Source organism: Salvia hispanica, chromosome 1 (genome assembly GCF_029641045.1).
Source record: "Salvia hispanica isolate PSC_SH4W2 chromosome 1, Shi_PSC_v1, whole genome shotgun sequence".
Lineage (NCBI taxonomy): Eukaryota > Viridiplantae > Streptophyta > Magnoliopsida > Lamiales > Lamiaceae > Salvia > Salvia hispanica.
In genome coordinates this window covers 60,037,327-60,050,561 of record NC_142692.1, presented here as the reverse complement: position 1 = coordinate 60,050,561, position 13,235 = coordinate 60,037,327, and the positions used below count along the sequence as shown (strand labels likewise).

General features: G+C 40.3%; 2 long non-coding RNA genes and 1 pseudogene across 3 annotated transcripts; all 3 read right to left on the bottom strand.

The window, feature by feature from the left end:
• Positions 1-2,291: 2,291 nt before the first annotated feature.
• LOC148934248 (uncharacterized) lies at positions 2,292-4,689 on the bottom strand. Its single transcript, XR_016135332.1, has 3 exons — positions 4,483-4,689; positions 4,337-4,402; positions 2,292-2,523 (listed from the first exon to the last, which is right to left on the bottom strand). It is a non-coding gene; the product is annotated as an uncharacterized LOC148934248 (long non-coding RNA).
• Positions 4,690-4,837: 148 nt separating this feature from the next.
• On the bottom strand, positions 4,838-8,870 carry LOC148934247 (uncharacterized; annotated as a pseudogene).
• Positions 8,871-10,489: 1,619 nt separating this feature from the next.
• Positions 10,490-13,029, bottom strand: LOC125185188 (uncharacterized). 2 transcript variants are annotated; one of them, XR_016134421.1, is made up of 4 exons: positions 12,855-13,029; positions 12,709-12,774; positions 11,319-11,380; positions 10,490-10,861 (listed from the first exon to the last, which is right to left on the bottom strand). It is a non-coding gene; the product is annotated as an uncharacterized LOC125185188 (long non-coding RNA). The 2 variants fall into 2 exon arrangements; XR_016134422.1 differs by lacking the exon at positions 11,319-11,380 and having other exon boundaries at positions 12,855-13,024.
• Positions 13,030-13,235: the final 206 nt, after the last annotated feature.

Genomic DNA, 13,235 nt, shown 5'->3' with positions numbered 1-13,235 from the left:
AGCCGACCCAGGTATGTTTACTTTACCCATAACAATTGGAGATGTGAAAATCGAGCATGCAATGTGTGATTTAGGAGCATCTATCAATGTTATGCCGTTATCCATTTATAATCGGTTAAAGGGGGTAAAATTATCAAATACTAGGGTGTTGATCCAACTGGCTGATAGGTCATGTAAAAATCCTGAGGGTGTGTTAGAAAATGTGTTGGTCAGGATACAAAACTTTACTTATCCCGCTGATTTTTATGTCATTAAAATGAGTGAACCAGAAGCTAGGGAGTCTAGCGGGATATTGTTAGGAAGACAATTTTTAAGAACGGCTAAGACAATTATGGATATGGCTGAGGGGACAATCTGCATTGACTTTAATGGTGAGAAATTTGTCTTTGACATCAATGAAGCCATGAAAAAACCAATAGATTTTGAAAATCTATGTTATGTTGATGTAATTGACCCCTTAGTCCAAGAATTTCTTGAGACCGAATTATTGCAGGAAAAGCTCCAAGCCTTGGATGTGTATGCCCAGGCTGATGTGGAAGCAGCTGCATGGTGTGATCTGATCAGTAGCCGAGGTTTGACTGACGAGGAGATCGAAGAAGCAATTACGGTATTTTGTCAGAAGTCGAAACTAGCGGGATCCGTAGGGGCCGTGCTACCGGCCAGTATGGAGGAAAAATCAGATGCTGAACAAGAGCAAGAGGAGGATTCAAAGAAGAACCCTCTGCCTACAGACACACTACCCCCGCAAGTGGAGTTGAAAAAGTTGCCAGCGAACCTTAAGTATGCCTACCTAGGGGAGGAAGACTCATTCCCTGTAATCATCAATAGCGGGCTGACTGAAGAGCAAGAGGCAAGACTACTAACTGTGCTGAGCAAAAACAAGAAGGCTATTGGATGGTGCCTTACGGACCTGGTGGGGATAAGCCCAGACGTCTGCATGCACCACATTAGGCTAGAAGATGGAGCCAAGGCACATAGAGATTCTCAAAGAAAGGTGAACCCAAACATGCGGGAAGAGATACTGAAGGAAATCTTGAAGTTACTCTCGCTGGGCATTATATACTCGGTACCAGATAGTGAATGGGTCAGCCCAATCCATATGGTCCCCAAGAAATCAGGAATCCAGGTGGTTAAGAATGAGAGGAATGAGCTAGTGCCCACCAGACTAGTCACTGGATGGCGAATGTGTATAGATTATCGAAAGCTTAACACTGCAACCAGGAAGGACCATTTCCCCCTGCCATTCATCGATCAAATGCTGGAGCGACTAGCTGGGAGGAAGTACTTCTGCTTTTTGGATGGGTACAGTGGTTACTTTCAAATCTACGTGAACCCGGAGGACCAGGATAAGACCACGTTCACCTGTCCGTTTGGAACCTATGCGTATAGGCGTATGCCATTTGGCCTATGCAACGCCCCCGGTACTTTCCAACGGTGCATGATGAGCATATTCTCGGATTTGATTGAAGATTGTATAGAGATCTTTATGGATGATTTCACTGTCTATGGAGACTCTTTCGACTCGTGCTTGCAACATTTGGATGTGGTACTAGAAAGGTGCCAAGCAAAGAGTCTGGTTTTAAATTTTAAGAAATGCCACTTTATAGTTACAGAAGGAATTGTGTTAGGACACGTGGTGTCAGAAAAGGGAATCCAGGTGGATCAAGCTAAGGTGGATGTCATATCCAAACTACCCTTCCCTAAAAGGGAATCGAGGTGGATCAAGCTAAGGTGGATGTCATATCCAAACTACCATTCCCTACTGATCAGAAAGGAATAAGGGGTTTTCTTGGCCATGCTGGATTTTATCGAAAATTTATCAAGGATTTCGCCAAGATTGCCCAACCCCTTACCAGACTTCTCCAGAACGAGGTAGAGTTCGTTTTTGACGAGCATTGCAAGGCTGCTTTCAACCTCCTTAAGGAAAAATTGATTTCTGCACCGATTATTCAGGCTCCTAACTGGGATCACCCCTTCGAGGTGATGTGCGATGCTAGTGACTATGCAGTAGGGGCCGTACTGGGTCAGAAGATCGATAGGAAAAGGTACGTAATATTCTATGCATCTAAGACCTTGAATCAAGCCCAACGGAATTATGACACCACCGAGAAGGAGATGTTGGTGGTTGTCTATTCATTCGAAAAGTTCAGGCATGTCACGCCCGTATTTTCTAAGGATAGAAAATACGGTTGATCGCGACTAGGGGATGATTAAAGAAGAGGGGAAGAAAGGGAGAAACACACATCTTTGACCAAAATATTTAAATAAATAAAGTAACTTAGAAAACAACATAGTATCATTTCAACAAGGTACCAATTCTAAAAAATAAAGACTAGAAAGTAGACAATTTTGAAAAGAGTTAGGTTCTCAATACTAAAACAATTTTAAAGAAAAGACACCTAGCGGAAGCGTTCAAGACACGGAAAATGCCGAGTATGAAGACACGACATATCCAAATATTAAGCCAAACATAAATAATCCATGAATTCTGCTCAACATCCTCCACGCCCGTCGTCGCTCAATCTGCACATTAAGAAAACAAATATGCAGGGCTGAGTACTTGATGCACTCAATGGACACATGTCAAATCAGTTTGTCAAGCCATAACGAGTGATCCTGGGGGTTTTAATTGAAAAGAACCCAAGTCACTAAAAGCATTTTCACATAAAATTCGGTTGCAACCATTTTCCATCCACATCACCATCACCATATCTGAACATACATGATAAGGAACGTGGCCACGAACCAAGTCACTAGACCGGCCAACTCCAAAGAGATAGCACACGATCTACTGGGTGTACACTAGTCAAAGCAGGGTTTGCGGCCCTACTGGGACCCGAATTCGATTAAACAGACATGGCATAGCCACTTCAGATAGGTTCATTCAAACACAAAACTTGGCAAGACAAACAATTTTCACCTCCTTTCACAAAAAAAAATAGTTTTTAGGACATAGTCCTTATTTAAAACGAAAGCCCACCTCACAAGCTTACTCCTCAATCACTTCCTTTTCCAACCGCAACCCACGTGTACAAGCTCACCCTTTTTGAAATAACATAATATGCAAAAATCAAACTTTGCAAAATAAATTAATTTGACAATACATGCATCCTAAGTGTGCACTAAAAAATTATCCTCATCTTTCAAAAAAGAACATAAATATAAAGTCTTTATATCTTCCGGATTTAAATCATCTAAACTGACCGAAATCAATTAATTAAATCCCCACCAAATCAGTATTAAACTAATCCAAAATAAAAATACATAACGACACAAATTTGCTCTACGTCTACACTGCTCCCTCTGTCAGTCCAGCATTCAACATTTAAAAGGACAGAAACATACAACTAAGAAAAATAGTTTTAAATCTATATACTTATCTATATACTCCCAAACGTCCCACGTCAACACTCCCTATCACAAATCATTAATAAAAGGATTAAGAAATACACCCCCAGTCACTTCCGTATACATACCCCTTTCACAGAACATGTACACAGATTAATAAGAATTTCCTATTTTAAAAACTATTATACACTAAAACTAATTGGTCCATCTAATAAATGATTAGTAGTGCTCCACATTTAAACTTAGAAATAGAAAAGGAAAAGGAGTCAGCAATATATATATATATATACTCCCAACTTCAAGAAGGCTCCTTCCCAAATATGAACCCTACTGTACTACTATTATTTCTCTAACTAAAATAGACACAATTTAATAAAGGGGATGGACTGAAAAGAATTATAAACTCCCTTCTCTAAAGCCTAAACTGATAAATTTCTCTCCCATCACTACACGTCTACTCCTATCCATCATTGAGTGAAAAAGACCACCATTTAAAAAAAAAAGAATTTGACATAAAGTCTCCCAGCCACCGCGTATAAACACCTTTCACAAACCAGTATACATATAATATTTCCAACTCAGCACATTAGCAAGAACAGAAAAGAGGAGAACTTAAAAGGTATACTCCTATGAATTACGCTTATATCTCTGCCACAAAAACTAAACAAAACTTATTAAATTACTCCTAATCACTATACATCTTTCTCTCCACAACGAACAACAACTCTTTCCCTCCCCTCTCTAATTCTCAAATCCCAAGCTTCCATTATAAATTTTAGTGGTTCGTCTCAAATATTTATGGGCAGGAATTGAATTTATGAATTAGAATTCAAGAGAAACAAGAGGTTACTTCTACAGCTTTAAAGATCGAAGCTTTCAAAGGGATTATCATTCAACAAGTTGCAGAAAATTTCAAAATAAATTATTCCATATTCGGCCAGTGAACTAAATGTATGAATCTATGGCATGGATTTGAAGAAAAAGATACCTTTAGGAAGAAGAGAATGACAAGATGAATTAAATCCACAGCTCTCTCGGTCTTCCCCTTTCAACGCTGTGATATCAAGAATTGGCTACACAAAATCAATATGATTGTACGAAGGTTTATCATTCAAGAAATTGAGGAGAATTTACCTTCGTATGAAAGAGAAGAAAGAACTGCAGTAGAGTTTGAAAAGGACGTGAATGTGGGATCTTATGGGCAAAACTGATAGAGATATTCATGGATTTGGTAGTTGGAGAGATTGTAGGGAGTGGAGATATTGATGAAGAGAAGAAAACGTGTAGAAAGGATTTAGGAGAAGAAATTTAGTTTGAGGGGTAATTTAATAAGAATTAGGAATAAATGGCTATATTAACAATAGTCTAATTGAATAAGGATAAATGAGCTAGAAAAGAATAAAAATAGACAAAAGTGATAGGCCCAAAAATATATGAAATTTAGTGCTTAGATTTAATTGTGGTGTTTTATTATTTTAGTACTTTGGTGTTATTCCAAGTACTTAGACGAACGCCCACCTTTTCCACCGATGACTCTCACAATAATAGCTTCAGGCTTCTCATTATAACTCAAATTTGGATTCAAGATCATCATCTCCTCTTGATGAATTATGTGGCTAGGGTCGAACACATACTTCCTCAATTGTGACACATGGAAGACATCGTGCACATTCCCAAAGCATGGTGGTAACGCCAATCTATACGCTACGGGACCTACTCTATCAAGAATCTCATACGGTCCAATAAATCGTGGTCTTAACTTGCCCTTCACACCGAACCGAGTTATCCCTTTAGACGGAGCTACTTTTAGAAAGACTTTATCACCTGTTTCAAACTGTAGATCGGTTCTTCGAACATCAGCATATGACTTCTGTCGATCCTGAGCTTCCTTGATCCTCCCACGGATTTGTCGAACAATCTCTATTATTTCTTCCACAGAATCGGGTCCAAGGACTCTTCTCTCACCCACTTCATCCCAATAAAGTGGAGATCAACATTTCTTCCCATACAATGCCTCATACGGTGCCATGTTAATAGTTGCCTGATAACTATTGTTGTAAGCGAACTCTATTAGTGGCAATACTTCCTCCCAACCTACTCCCCGATCTAGCACTACAGCTCTCAACATGTCCTCAAAAGTCTGTATCGTCCTCTCTGTTTGTCCATCAGTCTGCGGGTGGAATGCAGTACTGAAATTCAACTTGGTGTCTAACTCCCGCTGCAGGCTCATCCAAAATCTAGATGTAAATTTCGAATCACGATCACATGTAATAGTCATCGGTACTCCATGTAAGCGTATGATCTCTCGCACATACATCTTAGACAACTTATTAGCTCAATAGTATCACGAACCAGCACAAAGTGGGCAGATTTGGTGAGACGATCAATAATCACCCAAATAACCGTGTTTCCTCGTTGAGATCTCGGTAATCCTGTCATCTTGGTACTCCTTCCATAGGGTCGTTGATGTAGGGCTTTCACTTGTTGACATGCTAGACACCTCTCCACAAATGCCGCAACATGCTTTTTCATGCCATCCCACCAAAACTGTTTCTTCAACTTGATACATCTTGGTACTCCCCGGATGCGTAGTATATGGTGTTTCATGCGCTTCCCTCATGATTTCATTTCTAAGTCCTTCGTCTTTAGGAACACACAACCTTCCTTGTAGGTGAGGGCATTATCCGCCTCCTCGTGAAAATTTTCTTGCTCTCCTGCCCTCGTTCCCGAACGGATTTTCTCTAGTAAAGTATCGCGTCTTTGAGCCTCGACAATTCTAGCTCTTAAGTCAGGTTCCATCACCAAGGTGGCGATCCTTCCTTGCACTGTCTCGGGCGCCTTCACGACTTCCAATCGCATCCTACTGAACTCTCGTATCAAGTGCTCTTCATTTGTGAGAAAAGTGGCTAATTGAGGTTGAGACTTTCTACTTAGAGCATCAGCCACTACGTTCGCCTTTCCTGGGTGGTAGTTTATGCTACAATCGTAATCCTTCACCAACTCGAGCCATCTACATTGGCGCATGTTCAAATCCTTCTGTTCGAAGAAGTACTTGAGACTTTTGTGGTCCGTGTATATCTCGCAACGAACTCCATAAAGATGATGTCTCCAAATCTTCAAGGCATGTATAACTGCTGCCAACTCCAAGTCATGCGTCGGGTAGTTCAACTCATGTGGCCTCAACTGTCTTGATGCATATGCAATCACTTTCCCATTCTGCATAAGTACACACCCAAGTCCAACCTTCGATGCATCAGTATACACCACATAGTTAGTGTCGGGCTCTGTCACAGCGAGAATCGGTGCGGTGGTCAACTTTTTCTTCAACAACTGGAAACTCGCCTCACATTCCGGTGTCCAATTCACTTGACTCCCTTCTTCAATTGTTGAGTCATTGGTCTTGCTATCTTTGAAAATCCTTCAATGAATCTCCGATAATATCCCGCCAGTCCTAAGAAACTTCGAATCTCATTTGGTGTAGTCGGTGACTTCCATTGTTGTACCGCTTCCACCTTTGTAGGATCCACTCGAATTCCATCCGCGGTCACTATGTGTCCAAGGAAATTTACTTCCTTAAGCCAAAACTCGCACTTGCTGAACTTAGCATAGAGTTTCTCGGCCCTTAGCGCCTCCAAGGTGGTCCTCAAATGTTCTTCATGTTCTTCCTCGTTCTTTGAGTAGATAAGTACATCATCTATGAAAACTAGGACGAACTTGTCCAAATATGGATGGAACACACGATTCATGAGATCCATAAATACAGCCGAGGCATTTGTTAATCCGAAAGGCATCACTATAAACTCATAATGGCCGTATCTAGTTCGGAAAGCAGTCTTGGGTACGTCTTCTCGTCGGACTCTCAGTTGATGGTATCTCGATCTCAAATCCATTTTCGAGAAAACTCCAGCTCCACGAAGTTGATCGAACAAATCATCTATCCTCGGCAGCGAGTACTTATTCTTGAGTGTCAACTTGTTCAACTCTCGATAATCAATGCACATCCTCAATGTTTCGTCCTTCTTCTTCACGAACAACACTGGCGCTCCCCACGGCGACACACTGGGTCTAATGAAACCCAAGTCGAGCAACTCTTGCAGTTGTATCTTAAGCTCTTCCAATTCCTTAGGCGCCATCCGGTATGGTGCCTTAGATATCGGTGCTGATCCCGGCTCCAAATCAATTGTAAACTCCAACTGTCTATCGGGAGGTGGTCCTGGCAAAGCATTAGGGAAAACGTCTGGAAACTCTTTCACTACCGCCACATCTTCTATTCTTCTTTCTTGCCCCTCCTCTCCATTAAGATAGACGAGATACGCTGGACATTCTTTCCTCATCATAGTAGTTGCTTGAAGCGCAGAAATTATGGACTTGCGTTGATTCATTGAAATCCCATAAAATATAGTAGGCTCATTTCCCGGGGTTTGGAAATTATATCTATACTTCCCATCGACATAACTTGCAAATTATGTGCAACTAACTTAAGTTCTCCCATAGTAAGTTCAACATTCGAGCAAGTTTGTGAAATATCTACAGTTCCTCCTACTGGTGAAGTCACACTTCTATGTTCAGTTTTATTGGTAGGCAGTTCTAATGTATCCACACATGACGCTGAAATAAAAGAATGCGATGCACCCGTATCGAACAAAACAATAATAGGCATGTTGAGGAGTGTGCCCATACCTGCCAAGTTTCCTTGCTCCTTACTTCCTTGCCCAATTATCGGTTGTTTTCCCTTTAAAGCATATGCCCTTGCTTGAGTGGGAAGTCCTTGACGACGTTGTTGCTGCTGCTGCTGCGGGCCGGGTAAATATCCCCTTGGCTCGACTTGTAGTGCCCTCTGTTGCAGACGGAACCCTTGATTATTATGCCTTGCTCCCATTCCCACATTCCTATTCGGGCACTCTCTAGAAAAATGACCATTTCCACCGCAAGTGTAGCATTTATTGCTCTTCTCTCTGCATACCCCAAAATGGTTCTTGAGACAATTAACACAGTGAGGGGCCTAGGCCGAAAGTCACCCCTCTGATAGGGAGCATTCCTACTTCCATATGTGGTGGGTTTCTCATATATTGTTGTCTCTTATTATCGTATGGAGCTCGATCTCCCTCCCACTTCCTCTTGTCTCTGAAATGTTGTTGCTGAGGTGGTGGAGGTGATGTAGTTTTCATGATTGTCCTATCCTTGGGCAGGGCCTCTTCAACGTCTAAGGCGCAACTCAAAACCTCCGTGTATGTGATTCCTCTACGGCTAGCCACAGCTGCTCTTATATCGTGTCTGAGCCCAGCACGAAATTTTTCCGCCATCTTCGCATCCGTGTCTACTAACTCAGGCGCATATCGGGTCAATTCACAAAGGGCCCCGTCGTACTCTGTCACAGTCATGCGTCCTTGCTTGAGGGTGTGAAATTCCTCTACTTTTGCTCGCCTATAACTCATGGGGACGTACTTATTGTTCAACTCCTCCTTGAATCCTTCCAATGTCAGCGCTTCACGGCGTGCAGGGTCCATGGTCCTTAGCTTGGTATCCCAGCAATAATCGGCGGGCCCAGTTAATTGAAATTTCACACAAGCGAGTCGTTCCTTATTAGTGCTCTCCATAAACTCGAACATACGCTCGAGAGCGCGTATCTAAGTCTCTACCGTTGATGGCTCTCCCAGTCCATCAAACTGTGGGGGTTTTTGGCTCATGAAAGTCTCGATGTATCGTTTTGGCTGAGGTGGGGGTGGTGGTGGCGGTGGTGGTGGTGGCGGCGGCGGTGGTGGTGGTGGTGGGGGTTGGTCCCCAACACTCTCTTCGGTTGTTCCCCAACGCAGCGCCTTGTTCGTGGACCACGTCTCGGCGGCATTCTGCTTCAAGACACATAATTATTACAATTCTTTTATCCATAAGTCACCACTTTCTCATAAATCTCTTCATGTATTTTCATGTATAACAGTTAAGTAGCACGTATAAGAGGTATCAAATTCTAACTTCTCATAACTGGGATCAAAGAATAAACAATTGTCTCACTGAGGACTTCGCGTCAAAAACCAATAGAAATAAAGAAGATTACTACCAAGTTCGATAAAGAAAAAGATAACATTAAACTACTTAAAAAAAATCTAACGCAACTACTTAATCATCTTCCTCCATGGGTCCTTCCTCTGGGTCTTCATCGGAATCTTCTATGGGGTTCCCTCCAAGGTCCTCCTCGGGTTCCTCTTCGGGGTCCTCTTCGTAGTCCTCCTCGTAACCCGGGACCATCCCTAATCCCCTTTCATCTCTATTCTCCGCTTCGGCCTCAGGTTCTATCATTTGCTTATCCTCAAATTCCTCATCAGCAGGTTGTGGGGGTAGATCATTTTCGGAGTCAACTAAGGCGCAATATATTGCCTTTCGGAAGCCTTTCAAGTCTCCCTTCATGTCATCACTTGCGTCCTGGTACCATGTGTAACGCTTTGATGTCGTTGTGGCCCATTCCTTCCAACTATTGGGGAGCAGCTCAATCAACTTCTCTATACCATCATGCTCCGTCACCCCAAACTCGTGAGCACCCTTCCAAAGGGTGTCGAAATGTGCGACAAACTCTAGCAATGGTACGTTGTCTTTCTTTTGATAGACTCGATATGCTTTAAGTTTTTGTTGTGCCTCCGGTGGGTCACTCCTTCGTGGGGTTCGAGTTCTACGCGCCATCTATGCGAAGGGTAAGGGTACCAACGTAAATTTGAGGTGAGTACAAAAGAGGGAAAAAGAATACGGTATATATGCCAAGGTAACGCTAATTATCGTCACTCAACTTCCAATCACAATTTCCGAACATTTATATTTACTTTTTTTTTTCCTTCTTTTTTTTTATTTTTTATTTTTTTATTTTTTATTTTTTTATATCCTTTGGTATTAGAGATTCACTGTGGTTCGATATTCCACGTTCATTTAATTTCTCGAGGGGGCACTAATTGAGTTGTTACATACAACTAGAATCGATTTTATCAAATCTAACGTTCATCGAAAATAGTCAACAACCACACAAAGAGTTCATACTATTATCCTTCAATATCCACGAGTCATGACTCAAATCATCAAATATAGACCGCATAATGAAGCGTAAACAAATATTATCACTAGATATCTCAACATATAACAATATTATACTCCTCAAATCTCAAAAAAAAAGAACTAGCATGCTCTCACTTAAAGTTCAAATATTCCAAAATTTTCACCAATTTTTTTTTTCCCACAACATGAATATTTTTGCCAATCGAATCTCACCATGCACAACTAATCATTTCCATTACCAAAACATTTACCTCATTTCAGGTTGAGCGGCGACGGAAATAAAGACTAGAAAGTAGACAATTTTGAAAAGAGTTAGGTTCTCAATACTAAAACAATTTTAAAGAAAAGACACCTAGCGGAAGCGTTCAAGACACGGAAAATGCCGAGTATGAAGACACGACATATCCAACAATATTAAGCCAAACATAAATAATCCATGAATTCTGCTCAACATCCTCCACGCCCGTCGTCGCTCAATCTGCACATTAAGAAAACAAATATGCAAGGCTGAGTACTTGATGCACTCAATGGATACATGCCAAATCAGTTTGTCAAGCCATAACGAGTGATCCTGGGGTTTTAATTGAAAAGAACCCAAGTCACTAAAAGCATTTTCACATAAAATTCGGTTGCAACCATTTTCCATCCACATCAACATCACCATATCTGAACATACATGACAAGGAACGTGGCCACGAACCAAGTCACTAGACCGGCCAACTCCAAAGAGATAGCACACGATCTACTGGGTGTACACTAGTCCGAGCAGGGTTTGCGGCCCTACTGGGACCCGAATTCGATTAAACATACATGGCATAGCCACTTCAGATAGGTTCATTCAAACACAAAACATGCAAGACAAACAATTTTCACCTCCTTTCACAAAAAAAAAAATAGTTTTTAGGACATAGTCCTTATTTAAAACGAAAGCCCACCTCACCAGGTTACTCCTCAATCACTTCCTTTTCCAACCGCAACCCACGTGTACAAGCTCACCCTTTTTGAAATAACATAATATGCAAAAATCAAACTTTGCAAAATAAATTAATTTGACAATGCATGCATCCTAAGTGCGTGCTCAACTCATCATTTATAAAAAGAACATAAATATAAAGTCTTTATATCTTCCAGATTTAAATCATCCAAACTGACCGAAATCAATTAATTAAATCCCCACCAAATCTGTATTAAACTAATCCAAAATAAAAATACATAACGACACAAATTTGCTCTACGTCTACACTGCTCCCTCTGTCAGTCCAGCATTCAACATTTAAAAGGACAGAAACATACAACTAAGAAAAATAGTTTTAAATCTATATACTTATCTATATACTCCCAAACGTCCCACGTCAACACTCCCTATCACAAATCATTAATAAAAGGATTAAGAAATACACCCCCAGTCACTTCCGTATACATACCCCTTTCACAGAACATGTACACAGATTAATAAGAATTTCCTATTTTAAAAACTATTATACACTAAAACTAATTGGTCCATCTAATAAATGATTAGTAGTGTTCCACAATTAAACTTAGAAATAGAAAAGGAAAAGGAGTCAGCAATATATATATATATATACTCCCAACTTAACACACAACTTAACACACGTAATTGTGTTAAACAAAAATCAAGAAGGCTCCTTCCCAAATATGAACCCTGCTGTACTACTATTATTTCTCTAACTAAAATAGACACAATTTAATAAAGGGAATGGAATGAAAAGAATTATAAACTCCCTTTTCTAGAGCCTAAACTGATAAATTTCTCTCCCATCACTCTACACGTCTACTCCTATCCATCACAGAGTGAAAAAGACCACCATTTAAAAAAAAAAAGAATTTGACATAAAGTCTCCCAGCCACCGCGTATAAACTCCTTTCACAAACCAGTATACATATAATATTTCCAACTCAGCACATTAGCAAGAACAGAAAAGAGGAGAACTTAAAAGGTATACTCCTATGAATTACGCTTATATCTCTGCCACAAAAACTAAACAAAACATATTAAATTACTCCTAATCACTATACATCTTTCTCTCCACAACGAACAACAACTCTTTCCCTCCCCTCTCTGATTCTCAAATCCCCATTATAAATTTTAGTGGTTCGTCTCAAATATTTATGGGCAGGAATTGAATTTATGAATTAGAATTCAAGAGAAACAAGAGGTTACTTCTACAGCTTTAAAGATCGAAGCTTTCAAAGGGATTATCATTCAACAAGTTGCAGAAAATTTCAAAATAAATTATTCCAGATTCGGCCAGTGAACTAAAGTGAATGTATGAATCTATGGCATGGATTTGAAGAAAAAGATACCTTTAGGAAGAAGAGAATGACAAGATGAATTAAATCCACAGCTCTCTCGGTCTTCCCCTTTCAACGCTGTGATATCAAGAATTGGCTACACAAAATCAATATGATTGTACGAAGGTTTAACATTTAAGAAATTGAGGGGAATTTACCTTCGTATGAAAGAGAAGAAAGAACTGCAGTAGAGTTTGAAAAGGACGTGAATGTGGGATCTTATAGGCAAAACTGATAGAGATATTCATGGATTTGGTAGTTGGAGAGATTGTAGGGAGTGGAGATATTGATGAAGAGAAGAAAACGTATAGAAAGGATTTAGGAGAAGAAATTTAGTTTGAGCGGTAATTTAATAAGAATTAGGAATAAATGGCTATATTAACAATAGTCTAATTGAATAAGGTTAAATGAGCTAGAAAAGAATAAAAATAGACAAAAGTGATAGGCCCAAAAATATATGAAATTTAGTGCTTAGATTTACTTGTGGTGTTTTATTATTTTAGTACTTTGGTGTTCTTCCAAGTACTTAGACGAACGCC